The sequence below is a fragment of the Zingiber officinale genome, chromosome 11B (genome assembly GCF_018446385.1).
Source record: "Zingiber officinale cultivar Zhangliang chromosome 11B, Zo_v1.1, whole genome shotgun sequence".
In the NCBI taxonomy this organism is placed as follows: domain Eukaryota; kingdom Viridiplantae; phylum Streptophyta; class Magnoliopsida; order Zingiberales; family Zingiberaceae; genus Zingiber; species Zingiber officinale.
The window spans coordinates 78,929,680-78,947,556 of NC_056007.1; the positions used below are offsets into that span (position 1 = coordinate 78,929,680).

General features: G+C 36.7%; 1 long non-coding RNA gene across 1 annotated transcript; it reads left to right on the top strand.

Moving 5' to 3' along the window:
* Nucleotides 1–515: 515 nt before the first annotated feature.
* Nucleotides 516–16,237, top strand: LOC122033599. Its single transcript, XR_006126586.1, has 4 exons — nt 516–977; nt 14,382–14,539; nt 15,306–15,463; nt 15,886–16,237. It is a non-coding gene; the product is annotated as an uncharacterized LOC122033599 (long non-coding RNA).
* The last annotated feature ends 1,640 nt before the right edge of the window (nt 16,238–17,877 follow it).

Here is a 17,877-nt window from a genome sequence, read left to right on the forward strand (position 1 = left end):
TAATACTGCATAAACTCTTACCTTCTCTTATCAGTCAATGCTATTTATGTTAAACCAATGTAGTGAAGAAAGCATTACATAAGATCATTGTGATAGACGGCCCCTCGTAAGCAGGAGGTGTTTTAAAAGTCAGCCTAGCAGGACCACTTTGGCTGCCTAGGAAACTCAGGCGTCTGGTTGAACAGCACATGGAGTTTACAGTGAGAAATCAAGTTATAGTAAGTGATGGGTTTATTTGTTAATAAAAATTAAACCTAAATTTATAATCTGTCACTCGACACCCCAATTCATCCAAACCTCCTGCTTCTATTGACACCAAGACTCCCTCTTCATACGACGCTGGCCAATTTCCAGCTAGATTTTCTTTCTTGTCTTATCTAGGTTTGTTCTCTCTCTTCTTTTGTTTCTTTTTCTCAGATATTCCTAAACTTCAGCATTTATTTTCAATCCTTTATTTGTTTCCATATTTGTGTCTATTTTCTCCCTTTTTTTTTCCACAATTCTCTTTAAGGTCATACTCCTCACAATGAGGTACCTTTATCCTCTTCTCCATAGTCTATTTTAGCTTATTTTTTTTACCTTGTCCTCTCAATTAATTTTCCTTTGATGTTATCTTATTGGTTTAAATCAATTTAAAACTCTACAACAAGAATATTTACATACTCTGCTGTGCAAAGTTTGTGGGAATACAACCACGGAAGCAACCAGTTTGCAAGCCCTAGCCTCTCGCCATCATCCGCCGGCGCCCTCTTCCACCTCGCCCTAACCTCTCGCCATCATCCGCCGGAGTCATCTTCCACCTCGCCCAAGCCCTAACCTCTCGCCATCATCCACCTCCGCTGTCCGCCGCCGCCATCATCCAACTGGCCCACAGATTTCAAAGCCCTAACCCCTCCCCGACGGCCTCCAGCGTCCCCGACGGCGCCATCTTCCACCCCCGCGACCGGCGACGCCCCAAGTTCTGCCGCCGTTTCTGCGTGAGTTTAACTGTTGATTTGTGTGCAGCCGTTGAAATCTGTTCCAATCTGTTCAACTCTGTTCCAATCTGTTCCAACTTAGCTCTGAAACACATAGCTTATTTCAGAGTGGAACAGATTGGACTTTGAAGTTATAATAATTGCTTAGGCATAATAACAGATTGGAACTTTGAAGTTATAAATAAGCTTATTTCGTTGATGTTGATGTTGAAGTTATAAGAACAGATTGGAACTTGATGTTGAATTAGAATTCAGAGTGCATTAAGAACACTGTTGAGCACTGATGATTGGAAATAATTTGAATTCAGAGTGCAGCACTAGTTCAAGGCATAATATTATTGAAGACATTAGGCATAATAACTTTGAATTATGCATTGAGCTAGTGCTGCACTCTGAATTCAAATTCAACATCAAGTCCCAATCTGTACTCAACATCAAGTTACTTTTAGCTTATTTTTTTACCTTGTCCTCTCAATTAATTTTCCTTTGTTGTTATCTTATTGGTTTAAATCAATTTAAAACTCTACAACAAGAACGATTTACATACTCTGCTGTGCAAAGTTTGTGGGAATACAACCACGGAAGCAACATCTAGGTCATATTAAAAATAGCAGTGTGGCTTGTTAAAAGGTGGCCTCTGAAGCTAAGAAGATTTGCCTTGAATACATAAAGCCAAAGAAAGAGTATGCCTACCTGGAAGTTCTCCTCTGTGACCAGAAGCTCTCATTTCATTAGCTAAGGAAACAAGTTCAGTGACTTCTGAGCTATCCAGAAATTTCTCATAAAGTTTGAGTCCCTCAACTACATTTACCTACAACATTTTATAAGGTAACCTAATAAATAAATTGTACCATCTCAATTCTCACAATCATAGGAAGCAGTTGAATGCAACAACAGTTTTCTTATATAAAAGAGCATACCATCATGCCATCACTTGTTTCTCTGGCCAGGAATTCTTTTGGAGTTGATATTACTTTCATAATTCCATATTGATCTGAAGTCATTATTGTCTTGTATGTTGCAGAATCATTCCCAAGTAGCCAAACATTTAAATTAATGCAAAAGAAAAAAGTCCAAATTTAAAATCAAACTAAAAGCAAAATAAACAAGGTAGAAACACAGGTGTTGATATTAGTAAAGGCATACCCATAGAAAGTTAAACGGCACTACTATCATCCAGTGAAATGTAATGCTAGACAACAATTGTTCCTAAATTTAGCAAGAACATCCACTGGCAATTCATTGCTAATGGATCATAAGATACTATTGGTACATTTCCAGGTTGAATGAACAATCCTCCCATCTGGTACACATTCCGTCCAGAGTGTACTCAATCTGTCAAAGATGACTGAAACCCTTAGGTGGAATCAGTCAAAGAAAATTAATTTAAATAGAATGGAAGTTCAACAGCCTCTTGGGAGAAAGTTTTGCCATTCATGACCCTAAAGGTCCAAAATCCATCTGACCAATCCAGCTTTACCAGTCTAAGATGATCGATGAGTCTCATCCAATTCAAGAACTTCTAACCCATTGAGGGATTGTAGAGGATTGAAATGGATTGTAAAAAACTTATGACCCCTAGGGATTCTATGCAAAATAATACTCCCTAATCCCAACACGATATAAAAATCATCCCTCTGTCATCGCAAATATTGGATTTTGGCTCCCCAGCGGAGTAGCAGATCTCTCACAGCGGCAACAATCTGCCTCTCAGCTCACATAGATCCAAACCCATCAGTTATGAACCTAAACCTTAGCAACAAAAAACAAAAGGGACCCTTCAAACACCCATTAAAAGAAAAGGAAAGGCTATAGAGTAGTTTCATGCTTAAATCCCCAAGAAACGAGAGTAGAAGCCCAACTCTCCTTTAGCCAACCATCTTTGAAAATGATGAGGAAAAATAATGAAATATCGCAATTAAGAAAATTGGAGACCTAGAGGATCAATCTTAGCACGACAGAAGCTAGCTCCTACCTTGTGATTATTCTTATGAAACTAAAAGACTCTTAATTGAGCCTCAGAGACTTAATACTAAATTGGAAAAGCATCATTGATGTTTTGCACTCATGAAAAATGAAACTAAATCTCACTAAATGACCAATTCTTTGAGACCAAGAACCTTCAAGAAAATTGCAGTACCTCACCCAAAAAGTGTTTCTTGATAAGACACACTTTAGAAAGCATGCAATACGACCATAATCATAGGGAATTTAGTGGCCCATCTATTGAGAACAACAATCCTTCAAAAGTAGCTCTAATTAAAACCTAAAGGTGTCACCATTTCTTCTATAAAAAAGCTAATAAGAAAAATAAATCTTTCAAATCATGCCTCCTAGAAAATAATATAAGCATAGTACATTGACATTTTGTAATTAACACGATGCAGAAGGAACAAAAATGGTATCTTACATCTGACACTAGATATAAGAATACGGAGAATAAAGCATTCTAATAGGCGTCACATCACGATGGAAGACAATATTCCACTGTTCAAGATATATAACTCCATATAAAAGAACCTATCTATACTCAGATTCAATATAAGTGGGATCCAATAATCTGAGAACAAGATTCAAATCAAAAATAAAAGCACGGATGAAGTCCCACAAGAACCTAACTATATTCAGATTCAAACTAATTGATTTGCCCCTTAACAATCAACATGCAGATCAAATTCAAATTCAAACTAATTGGTTTGCCCTTGTAACAATCAACATGTAGATCAAATTCTGCATATCTTGACATGCATTTTTCATTGTGTAGGGTGATCCTTTGTTATCACGTGCATAACTGAATTGAGACATTATATGTCAATGACCAATAAAATTAAATTAGTTAAAACCTAGAAAAAGGAATCAATTTATGCCATGAGAGATTAATTGAACTTCCTAATAAGTTAATTTAGAACATGTAAATTTATTGGTACAATCTGGGGCTTGTGGCCACTCTTTCACCAAGTTCGGTAGATACAAAACCTTAATAAAAGATACAGATAGTTATAGGAAACCCTAGACCCAAAATCTAGTTCGACCCAAAACCCTAACGGAAGATCTAGTTCCTGATAAAACTTTCTGTCATGGTGGGTGCGGTAGATCTCCATGTCCAACAGCCCTGCTAGTGTCGGCAGGGCCGGCGGGGCCGGTGGTGCCGGTGGGGCCAGTGGCGGCGAGGAGACCAGTGGGGCCGGTGAGGCCGACAGGACAGGTGGCCCCAGTAGTACCGATGGAGCCAGAAACGACATCAACATAATCGGCGATAGCTTCCATGTAAGCTATAGCCACGGCTGTTACATTGGAACGTGGATTCATGATAGAATGGGTAGAGGAGGAGTTTGAGCAAGATAAGATGGACGGAGGAGCAGGATAGAATGGACGGAAGAGGGGTTTGAGAAGGATAGGGTGGACGCAGGAAGGATTTGAGAGGAGTTTAGGGCGTTCGTCCGCATAAATCTGCATGTAGACTTAAAGCATTTTTGTTTTTTTATTAAAATGAATTTCAAATACTTTCTAAAAATATTTTTTTTCAATTTTAAATTATTAAAAAAAAGAAATGGGAAAAAAAGTAAAAACTTTATTTTAAAAGGTGATATTCATTTAATAATTAATTTTGCAACAGTAAAAAGATATTTGATAAAATAAAATTTAATTTAAAAAAATAAACATTTGTCATTAACAATATTTATACTAATAAATTCAAAGGTATTAAAAAGTTAATAATAAATATTACTTAAGTTTTGAAATTTCTAAATTGGAAATTGAAAATAAGCAAATCTCACCCAACAAAACAAAACAAAGTAATTAAGGTGCGTTTGTTTATGCTTTATTCTTATTTTCAAGAAAACATACGCTTTTTAAAAAATAATATTTGGTTTGTATTTTTTATATTGATTTTCTAAAAAAATATTTTGAAACAATAGAGAATGATAAAAAATAATTTTCTATTTTCTATATTTTGCGCAAATCAAACACACCTTATTCTCCTTAGAACTAAAAAGTAAGAAAACTTTTCTTTTAATTATTTACTGCGAGGATAAGTGAAAGAATAATTCTAATGTAAAATACCAGATCCGATTACACTTTGGATTTCCCTCTTAGCGAACCAAATGGAGAGAGGTTCAAATTTGGGGATTAAACTTGAAACTCAACGTTGGACCCACTGGTGCCACCTCATCAGCTCCACCTCTCGTCAAATTTGAGTTTTTGAAATTCTTGGGAATTTGTAAGCTCCCTCTTGGACGTGAGTGGGCACCACCAATGAGAGCTTTGACTTTGAAAATTAAGTTGCAAACCTTTTCCACGCAGCAAAGCTACTCCACGCTACCGTCCAAAATAGCCCTCCGTGCATTTTGAAATTCAAATTTCGAAATTGGATGGTTGAGTCTCCCTCCCAAATCAGCTTTCTTTTTGAGGTCTCTGCTGCCATCTTTCAACCAGAAAATAGAATCTTGACCATTTTGGGTGAAGCAGTTTTGTCCATGCCTCCTCTCTGGTGAGATGATAAAGCTAAATGTCTTTATGTTCGGCCGATCTTTGCCGTCCGAGCGTATACGAGCGCTTCTTGTGCTCGGTAGATCACGCTCGGCTGGTCTTATACTAAAAGGAGATGATAAAGTTAAATGACTTTATGTTCGGTCGGCCTTTGCCGTCCAAGCGTATACGGACACTTTTTATGCTCGATCGGTCTTATATTAAAAGGAGATGATAAAACTAAATACCTTTATGCTCGGTCGACGTTTGTCGTCCGAGTGTATACGAGCACTTTTTGTGCTCGGTCGGCCACGCTCGGTCGGTATTGTACTGAAAGGAGATGATAAGGTTAAATGCCTTTATGCTCGGTTGGCCTTTGTCGTCCGACCGTATACGAGTACTTTTTGTGCTCGGTCAGCCATGCTCGGCCGATCTTATACTAAATGGAGATGATAAATCTAAATGTCTTTACGCTCGGCCAGCCTTTGCCGTCCGAACGTATACGAGCGCTTCTTATGCTTGGTCGGCTATGCTCGGCCGGTCTTATACTGAAAGGAGATGATAATGCTAAATGCCTTTACGCTTAGTCGGCCTTTGTCGTCCGAGCGTATACGAGCGCTTCTTGTGCTCGGTCGACCATGCTCGGCCGGTCTTATATTGAAAGAAGATGATAAGACTAAATGTCTTTATGCTCAGTCGGCCTTTACCGTCCGAGCGCATACAAGCATTTTTTATGCTCGGTCAGCCATGCTCGGCCGGTCTTATACTAAAAGGATATGATAAGGTTAAATGTCTTTACACTCGGTCGACCTTTGCCGTCCGAGCGTATGCGAGCACTTTTTGTGCTCGGTCGGCCACGCTCTGCCGGTCTTATATTGAAAGGAGATGATAAGACTAAATGCCTTTACGCTCGATCGGTCTTTGCCGTCCGAACATATACGGTCACTTTTTGTGCTCGGTCGGCCATGACTATCTGAGCCTGATATATATATATATATATATATATATATATATATATATATATATATATAGTTTCCTTTCTATATTTTCACCAAATGCTTCTAAATACTCTTCGTTCCGTATCTTATGCAATTGATATTGAGAGCTTGAGTTCCAATGATCAAATTACTAAACAATAATATTAACTAAGAGAGCTCCAAAGTAATTTTTCGAGCACAAAAAATGTTTGTATACGCTTGGACGGCAAAGGCCGACTGAGCATAAAGACATTTAACCTTATCATCTCCTTTCAGTATAAGACCAGCCGAGCGTGGACGACCAAGCACAAGAAGCGCTCGTATATTAGGGTTGTAAACGAGCCGAGCTTTGGGGTGTTCAAGTTTGTTTGATAAGATAACTGAGCCGAGTCGAGCCGAGTTTAAAATGAACCAAGCTTTTGAAATGAGTGTTCAATCTTGGCTTGGTTTATTTTTTACGAGCTTGAGCTTGGTTCGTTTAGATGTTATCAAGCTCTCAATTCAAGCTTGGCTTGAGCTTGGTTTGAGCTTGGTTCGTTTAGATGTTATCAAGCTCTCAATTCAAGCTTGTTTGATTGTTTGAAACTTTTAATTGTTTGATTGGTTATTAAGATTGATAATTTAAATTTATTTATTTATTTTTATTTTATTGTTTATTTAGCATATTGAAAAGAGTTTTATTAATAAATATGGTTCGTGAACATTATTCACAAACGTTGTTCACGAACGTTGTTCACGAACGTTAACGAGCTAAACACATGTGTTCAAGCTTGTTTGTTTAGCTTAATGAGCTGTTCAAGCTTGTTTGTTTAATTAATCTTATGTATATTGAACGAACATAAACAAGCGCTTACCAAGCCGAACACCAAGCTTGTTCACGAACGCTTGGTTCATTTACAGCCCTATCGTATATGCTCGAATGGCAAAGGCCGACTGAGCGTAAAGACATTTAACCTTATCATCTCCTTTCAGTATAAGACCGGCCGAGCGTGGCCGACCGAACACAAGAAGCGCTCGTATACGTTCGGACGACAAAGGTTGACCGAGCGTAAAGACATTTAGATTTATCATCTCCTTTTAGTATAAGACCGACCGAGCATGGCCGTCCGAGCACAAAAAGTGCTCGTATACGGTCGGACGGCAAAGGCCGACCGAGCGTAAAGGCATTTAACCTTATCATCTCCTTTCAGTACAATACCGACCGAGCGTGGCCGACCGAGCACAAAAAGTGCTCGTATACGCTTGGACGACAAACGTCGACCGAGCGTATACGTATTTAGTCTTATCATCTTCTTTTAATATAAGACCGATCGAGCATAAAAGGTGCCCGTATACGCTTGGACAGCAAAGGCCGACCGAATATAAAGTCATTTAACTTTATCATCTCCTTTTAGTATAAGACCAACCGAGCGTGATCGACCGAGCACAAGAAGTGCTCGGATGGCAAAGATCGACCGAACATAATGACATTTAGCTTTATCATCTCGTCGGAGAGGAGGCATGGACAAAACTGCTTCACCCAAAATGGTCAAGATTCTATTTTCTGGTGAAGATGGCAGCAGAAACCTCAAAAAGAAAGTTGATTTGGGAGGGAGACTCAACCATCCAATTTCGAAATTTGAATTTCAAAATGCACGGAGGCCTGCTTTGGGCGGTAGCGTGGAGTAGCTTTGCTGCGAGGAAAAGGTTTGCAACTTAATTTCAAAGTCAAAGCTCTCATTGGTGGTGCCCACTCACGTCCAAGAGGGAGCTTTCAAATTCCCAAGCATTTCAAAAATTCAAATTTGACGAGAGGTGGAGCTGATGAGGTGGCACCAGTGGGTCCAACGTTGAGTTTCAAGTTTGATCCCCAAATTTGAACCTCCCTCCATTTGGTTCGCTGAGAGGGAAATCCAAAGTGTAATCGGATCTGGTATTTTACATTAGAATTATTCTTTCACTTATCCTCACAGTAAATAATTAAAAAAAAAAGTTTTCTTACTTTTTAGTTCTAAGGAGAATAAGGTGTGTTTGATTTGCGCAAAATATAGAAAATTATTTTTTATCAGTCTTTATTGTTTCAAAATATTTTTTTAGAAAATATAAAAAATACAAATCAAATATTATTTTTTAAAAAACGTATGTTTTCTTGAAAATAAGAATAAAGCATAAACAAACACACCTTAATTATTTTGTTTTGTTTTGTTGGGTGAGATTTGGTTATTTTCAATTTCCAATTTAGAAATTTCAAACTTAAGTAATATTTATTATTAACTTTTTAATACCTTTGAATTTATTAGTATAAATATTGTTAATGACAAATGTTTATTTTTTTTAAATTAAATTTTATTTTATAAAATATCTTTTTACTGTTGCAAAATTAATTATTTAATGAATATCACCTTTTAAAATAAAGTTTTTAATTTTTTTTTCCATTTCTTTTTTTTAGGGGGCGTTTGGTTTAGGGGAATAAGAGTGGGGAATGAGAATGAGAATAATTGATTACCATTGTTAATGTTTGGATTATATGAATAAGAATAAAAATAAGGGAATGAATCCTTGAAATTGGGTAATAACTCATTTCCATGTACCTCCCCTTTAATGAGTCATTATCCTATTTTCATCAATCAAAATATTCCATTATTCTAAAAATACCATTGACCTAAAACTAAAATTTTCTCACTTAATATCAAATATCAAAATATATTTATTTATTTTTTCATTCATATCACTTCTCTCTCCTTGTTCTCTCTCATCATATTTTCTCTCTTATCATATTTTTTCTCTCATCATTTTATCACATATTTTCTCTCTCCTTAATCTCTCCTATCACATTTTCTTTCCTCTTTTTTTCTCATTACATTTTCTCTCTCATCATACTTTCTCTCTCATCAATCTTTTCCATCGCACTCTCTTCTATCTTTTTTCCTCATCATACTTTCTCTCTTATCAATCTTTTCCATCGCACTCTCTTCTATCTTTTTTCCTCATCATACTTTCTCTCTCCTCACTTTCTCCCATCGCACTCTCTTTTCTTTTTTTTTCTCGTCACACTTTCGCTCTCATCACACTTTCTCTCTCCTCAATCTCTCTTACCACACTCCTTCCTTTTTTTTCCTCAACACACTTTCTCTCTCATCATACTTTCTCTCTCCTCAATCTCTCCCATCACATTCACTATTCTCTTTTTCTCTCATCACATTTTCTCTCTCACCATACTTTCTCTCTTCAATCTCTCATCACACTCTCTCTCCTCAATTTTTCTCATTACATTTTCTCTCTTTTCATCCTCTCCCATCATACTTTCTCTCACATCATATTTTCTCTATCATCTTCTCTTATCATGCTCTTTCCTATCACACTCTTTACTCATTTTCTCTGATCACAATTTTTCTCTCTCCATTCTTTCTCATTATACTTTTTCTGTCATCATTCTCTTTCATCATATTTTTCTCTCACATTTATCTTTCTCTCACATCTAATTTTTCTCTTATTTTTCTTTAAGGGTAAATTTTTTTTTTTTTGATTTATTTCGATAGAAAATATGCAACTAATCAAACATTACTTTTAAGAGTGATATCCATGACCATACCCATTCCTATTTCATAATACAATGATTCCCATTCCGATTCCTATTCCTAGAAAAGAACCAAACGCCCCTTAATAATTTAAAATTGAAAAATAATATTTTTAGAAAGTATTTGAAATTCATTTTAATAAAAAAAACAAAAATTCTTTAAGGCTACATGCAGATTTATGTCGACGAAAACCCTAAACTCCTCTCAAATCCTTCCTGCGTCCACCCTATCCTTCTCAAACCCCTCTTCCGTCCATTCTATCCTGCTCCTCCGTCCTTCTTATCTTGCTCAAACTCCTCCTCGCCCATTCTATCATGAATCCACGTTTCAACGTAACAGCCGTGGCTATGGCTTACATGGAAGCTATCGTCGATTATGTTGATGTCGTTTCTGGCTCTATTTGTCCTACCGGCGCCACCGATCCTACCGGCGCCACCGGTCTTGTCGGCTTGACCGGCCCCACTAGTCTCCTCGACGCCACTGGCCCCACCGGTGCCTCCCCGTCGGCCCTACTAGCACTAGCGGGGCTGTTGGACATGGAGATCTACCGTACCCACCATGACAGAAAGCTTTTCTCAGGAACTAGATCTTCCATTAGGGTTTTGGGTCGAACTAGGTTTTGGGTCTAGGGTTTCCTATAACTATCTGTATCTTTTATTAAGGTTTTGGATCTATCAAACTTGGTGAAAGAGTGGCCACAAGCCCCAGATTGTACCAGTAAATTTACATGCTCTAAATTAACTTATTAGGAAGTTCAATTAATCTCTCATGGTATAAATTGATTCCTTTTTCTAGGTTTTAACTAATTTAATTTTATTGGTCATTGACATAATGTCCCAATTCTGTTATGCACGTGATAACAAAGTATCATCCTACACAATGAAAAATGCATGTCAAGATATGCAGAATTTGATCTGCATGTTGATTGTTACAAGGGCAAACCAATTAGTTTGAATCTGAATTTGATCTGAATGTTGATTGTTAAGAGGCAAATCAATTAGTTTGAATCTGAATATAGTTAGGTTCTTGTGGGACTTCATCCGTGCTTTTATTTTTTATTTGAATCTTGTTCTCAGATTATTGGATCCCACTTATATTGAATCTGAGTATAGATAAGTTCTTTTATATGGAGTTCTATATCTTGAGCAGTGGAATATTGTCTTCCATTGTGATGTGACGCCTATTAGAATGCTTTATTCTACGTATTCTTATATCTAGTGTCAGATGTAAGACACTATTTTTGTTCCTTCTGCATTGTGTTAATTACAAAATGTCAAATGTACTATGCTTATATTATTTTCTAGGAGGCATGCTTTGAAAGATTTATTTTTCTTGTTAGCTTTTTTTATAGAAGAAATGGTGACACCTTTAGGTTTTAATTAGAGTTACTTTTGAAGGATTGCTATTCTCAATAGATGGGCCACTAAATTCCCTATGATTATGGTCGTATTGCATGCTTTCTAAAGTGTCTTACCAAGAAACACTTTTTGGGTGAGGTACTGTAATTTGCTTGAAGGTTCTTGGTCTCAAAGATTTGGTCATTTAGTGAGATTTAGTTTCATTTTTTACGAGTGCAAAACATCAATGATGCTTTTCCAATTTAGTATTAAGTCTCTGAGGCTCAATTAAGAGTCTTTTAGTTTCATAAGAATAATCGCAAGGTAGGAGCTAGCTTATGTCGTGCTAAGATTAATCCTCTATGTCTCCAATTTTCTTAATTGCGATATTTCATTAGTTTTCCTCATCATTTTCAAAGATGTTTGGCTAAAGGAGAGTTGGGCTTCTACTCTCGTTTCTTGGGGATTTAGGCATGAAACTACTCTATAGCCTTTCCTTTTTCTTTCAATGGGTGTTTGAAGGGTCCCTTTATTTTTTGTTGCTAAGGTTTAGGTTTATACCTGATGGGTTTGGTTCTATGAGAGGTGAGAGGCAGATTGTTGCCGCTGTGAGAGATCTGCTACTCCGCTGGGGAGCTAAAACCCACTATTTGCGATGACAAAGGAAGGATGATTTTTATATCGTGTTGGGATTAGGGAGTATTATTTTGCATAGAATCCCTAGGGGTCATAAGTTTTTTACAATCCCTCAATGGGTTAGAAGTTCTTGAATTGGATGAGACTCATCGATCATTTTAGACTTGTAAAGCTGGATTGGTTAGATGGATTTTGGACCTTTAGGGTCATGAATGGTAAAACTTTCTCCCAAGAGACTGTTGAACTTTCACTCTATTTAAATTAATTTTCTTTGACTGATTCCACCTAAGGGTTTTATTCATCTTTGACAGATTGAATATACTCTGGACGGAATGTGTACCAGATGGAAGGATTGTTCATTCAACCTAGAAAATGTACCAACAGTATCTTATGATCCATTAGCAATGAATTGCCCGTGGATGTTCTTGCTATATTTAGGAACAATTGTTGTCTAGCATTACATTTCACTGAATGATAATAGTGTCGTTTAACTTTCTATGGGTATGCATTTACTAATATCAACACCTGCGTTTCTACCTTGTTTATTTTGCTTTTAGTTTGATTTTAAATTTGGACTTTTTTCTTTTGCATTAATTTAAATGTTTGGCTACTTGGGAATGATTCTGCAACAGACAAGACAATAATGACTTCAGATCAATATGGAATTATGAAAGTAATATCAACTCCAAAAGAATTCTACAATCAAGGCCCACTCTTGAGTTCATGGAAAAGAATTTAGTGATTTATTACCGTCTCTCCGAGGTTGATGAGTCTATAGTTATCAGCTCCTTGAGTTTTGCATGCAAATGAGCCACCTTTTCTCCCTTTTTCATTCGGAGGTTGGTTAGTTAATTTCGGAGCAGGTTCCGTCTTATTAGTTTGGCCTCCAATGTTCTTTCATAAACCTCCAGGAACTTCTTCCAGAATTCTTTAGTGGAGTTGTAAGCGCCAATCTGGTTGACTTCCTGATCAGGTAATATGCTTAGTAGATGAAATTTTATTTTATCGTTGGCTACAAAGTCGGTACGTTATTTATTGTTCCAAAGGTGTTTTTCCTTTTCTTATCCATTCTCATCTTTGGGTGTTTCAAAATCATATTTAAGATGTATGATTAAGACGTGTCGTTAATAATAATGTTTATGGCATGCTCAATTAAATCAACTGTGGATACTATTATACTAATATAAATAACGACGCGTAAAAAAAATTATACGTGGTTAATATTAAATATTAATACTGCAATTTTTTTTATGCTATTAGAAATTTTAAGAGCATGCAAACTGCAAAGTGGATGGTTAGAAATATTATATAATTTTAAAAATTAAAATTTTGAAGGCGCGCCTTTTGTGCGTGCTGTTAAAAGTCTTAGGCCATGTCTTTTAATCTTGCCAGCGCCGAATCATACATCGAAACCCCTCCATCGCCGAACCCATGGGCGAGCACTCTAGCCCTTCTTCCCTATTTTCGACGCTCTCACACAGTCACACTTCACAATCCCCAACCTCATTCGCCCACAAGCATCTCGTCGTGACAACTTTTGTCGCCGACCCCACCAAGCCTCGTCGCATCTTAGTCCCCATTCGGCCCTTCGCCATTGCGCGATCTCCCGTCTCTCTACCACTTGAATCTTGTCGTCGTCATCGAGTTTACCGCCGATTCTATGTGTATTGAGAAATGTTTGATTTTTAGGGACCTCCTGAAGCCCTATGCATGCAGAGAAAGGTTTGCATTTATATGTTGAACTTTTTTTTCAAGAAGCCTTGGTATCATTTGGATGTGCATCTGCATTTAAGCTTCTATGTTTGCAGACATGGAACCATTGATATGGATATGCATTACAGAATTAGTGATCTGACGACTCCTTTGGTTGTAAAGATATAGCCATTGTGCAAGGAGGAATCAACTACAACCGCAAATGCGAGAGTTTGTCTTTCATTGAGACTCACCAATTAGGATGATTGGTTTGTGTTTAATTGTATCATATGATATGTGATGAATTCTTGAAAGAAAAAAATTGATTTTATAGATCGAGAAACCTGCTTCACTAAATTGAAGGACCAAATGCTCATATATGCTTAGACCTCTACATTGCCTTGTGCAAGAAAGACCATTCTCTCTAAGGATGCTGAGGACACTCTTAGAGTACCACCACCATGTATAGTGAATTTTAGTGCATGAATCATTATTATCCATTAATTTGCAAGTTAAAACTGCTTGTCCATTTATAGGCACATCCCTTGTTAAATTATCTTCAATTGGATATTGGGAAATTGACTTTTCTTTTAGAGCCTTCTTTACATGTTAATGTTCCTGTCAATGAAAAGAAAAATACTTTTGGATTGCTAATCTGTACTATTCTCCTTGCTTTATTTATTCATTAGTAGATGCATTCATGGAAGTTGGAACCATGATTTCAGTTTGCCCTTTCAGGTAAATTGGTAACTTGCTTTGGCATAAAGGATCTTGGATTGTTTCCAAGTTGAGTTGTACTATACTTATTTGGTTATAGTATTCATGTTATATGGGTTGAAGGGATGGCTCCTGTTTTTTCTTGATCTGCATGGCAATGTGTGTGGCACATCATATAGGTAATACATTCACATTTTAATTTGTGACTTAGATAACTATTGTCATTTTGTTCTTATTATGTTTAAGAGACAATATGACTTTTTGTTCAACATTAATTCTTTTAACTATATACTGAGCCTTTGGTATCTAGAATATAGAAAGTTGCTCAAAATAAGCCCTTTACGAATGTTCTTTACTTAAATTTTGATTGATCCTAAGCCTTTCTATCATCTTTTACCTTTATTTTCTCTAAATGACCGGTGGAATCAGCTCAAGGTACTTGCTTTATTTGTATTAATGTGTGAAATTTGCTTCTATGAGACAGATTCAAACACAAGTGACCTAGTACACTAAGAATTGAAATTGCCACCTAAGGTAAACATAGCCCAAAAGCCTCTCATTAATGCAAGGCCTACTGAGGGCTCTTAATATACAAACTATAGATCCTATAATCAAATAAGTTGTTCCTCTTAATTCAAATTCTGTTCTTGTTGGTCCAACAGAAGTGACTTCACTACGATAAAGTTTGTTCCCTTTTACTATATTGCTTAGCCATCAAACATGAAAATATTGCATAATAGCAAGAAAATCAGTTCACACACATCATATATCAATCCAAAAACACAGTTGAATGAACTGTTCATGAACCCCTAGCAAAATGAGATGGTCAGCACCGACTAAATACCAAATATTGCCTTAGCCTTATTTTCTCTGCATATGTTTATTTTATTACTGCTGTAATTGCACTTTATATTGCCTAAATGATACTTTGCCTATTCATGGCAGGGGAATCCAATTGTGGGGGTTCATATCCTTTTATATTCAGCTGTTGTAATAGACGTGTATTGTCCACAAGGTCCTGATAATTGACCTAGGCAAGGAACTGTTCTTTGCCATACCATTTCTGATGCAGAAGGGAAATTTGTCTTAATCTTTACCTTGTGGTAACTTTATTGTTTGGTGAATATGATTTATTTATTTTTTATCGATTTAGCTTAATAGGACCGGAAATGCTTAGCTTCTATAGGCAATAATGTATGCATTTCATTATAGCATTTCATAATGTATGCATTTCATTATAGGTCAGCACATGCATTGATAAGGTGTATGTGATGGATTCAATACTAAATGATGTTGAACACTACAATTCATGGATTCAGTACTAACTGACACACATCTAACTATACAATTTTGGGCTGATATGATATAGCCAAGGAGTTGTTCCATATCCCAGTATATATCATTATAAAACTGATGCATCCTTTCTCAAAATTTCAATCCTTAATTTTTTTAAATTCAATGATTTTGTTACTTTTGGATCAAGTCTACAATTGTTTCTATTAGTAGTTATGTTTGCTTGTTGTAGGTTCCTCTTGGTGCAATCCCAAAATCGAAGAAGTGCACTATTCATATATTCATAGGACAGAATATCAAAAGCTATCGGGATAAAGAAAGACATTGCAGACTTTCCTCGGCATATAATAAATCTAAGAAGAGAGAGGGTAGAAAATCATGTGCACCAGCAAACCTTTTTAGTTAATTGCGAGAGTAGAATCTTTTTCAGTTATTTCTAATATTGTATTAGCTTTGAAAGTAAAAGATGTATCATTGGTGTTTTATTTATAAAATTGACTCAAATGTTTATTAGATGAATAAAAATTATGTATTCACATTTTGATTGTATTTTGAAAATTTTTATTTCTATTTTATTTGATAAATGAATTATAATGATGTCTAAATTTTAAATTTAGATTATATATTTTAAATAAATATTAATGATAATTGTATGATGTTGATAATTATATCACATTCTAATTACATCGCATGGTACGTGCTGTGAATGCTCTTAATCGTAGCGTGCACTTTGCGCTGCAAATGCTCTTAATCGCAGCATGTAGTGTGCGCTGTTAATGCTCATAGCTGCAGCGCGCGATGCACGCGAGGAATGCTCTTAACTGCAGTGTGCAATGTAAGCTGTGAATGCTCTTAATTGTTGCGCGCGGCGTGCACTATCGATGTCATATGACTTTCAACAACTTATAATTATACAGCGTGCGATGCGTGGTGCGTATAACATAATTACACGTTGTAGAAAGTCAAATTCATTGTAGTGAGGAACTTCTCCTAGAGTTCTTTAGTGGAGTTGTTAACACCAATCTGGTTGACTTCCGGTTGACTTCCTAAGGAGGTAGTACGCTTAGCAGATGGAATTCTACTTTATCATTTGTCATAAAGTTAGTATGTTGTTTATTGTTCCCAAGGTGCTATTCCTTTTCTTTTCCATTCTTATCCTTGGGTGCTTAAAAATCATATTTAATTGTTAATAAAATATCAAAATTGGTTTTGAAAAATATCTTCATTTATCTCATGCAAAGCACGAACTTCCCCTCAAACTTTGATGGGTGAATATTTGATCGGGCCATTCTTCTTATTCCTTTAGTCAACAGTTAACTCTTCTAAAGCAGTTTGGCTATAATACCACTTGTTTGATTGGGTGGACCGACTAGAGGGGGGTGAACAAATGACCTGCAAATTAAAATTATGACTTCTCTTGCTAACGAACTTAGCAAAGCCACACACTAATTAAATAATAAAAATAACATAAAAGAGATAAAGGAGATATAATAATTTACTTGGTTACAACTTAAATGGTTGTTAATCCAAGGTAAATAGACGTCAATTAACAAACTCTTCTTTGACAATGTCAGAGGCGGAGAAGTTCCTTACAACAGTTGAAAGCTCAAAACATGATTACAGAAGTTAAGACTAAGTGTGTTTTGAACTAAGAGGATAAGACCTCTATTTATAGCATTCTAGTCGAAATTCACTGTTTGCTAACGTGACAACGAAGACACCTCAGTTGTGTTGACTCTTGTCCTTGTTGCAACGATGATCTGGCAGATTAGAGGTACCTCAGTTTATTGAAGGCGCCTCAACTGAGCTGACGTGGATTCCTGCTCTTATCTTCTCGGCAACAGCTATTGGGCATCGGAGGAGCCTTAATTCATCAGAGGCGAATCAGTTCATTGAAGGCGCCTCCAGAGTCTAGCTTCCGAGGCACCTCAAGACAACTGAGGCACCTCAAGCATTAGGGTGCCTTCAGTCAATGGAGGCGCCTAAGATGGTTAACTTCCAAATTGACCATCCACTTCTTCACAAGCTTGGGTGATGTTTCAGTCGTTCGAAGTTGATTTCATCCGAATCCAATTTTGATCTTTTCCTTGAGTAGACTTCCTCCCGGCTTCTTGTCCCTCGGATGCACCGCACATGCCCTTCTCGCTCTACCGATGTACTCTTCTGCAGCTTCTCATCCCTCAAATTTATTGAGTCCGTCGACTCCCTTCCCGTACCATCTTTC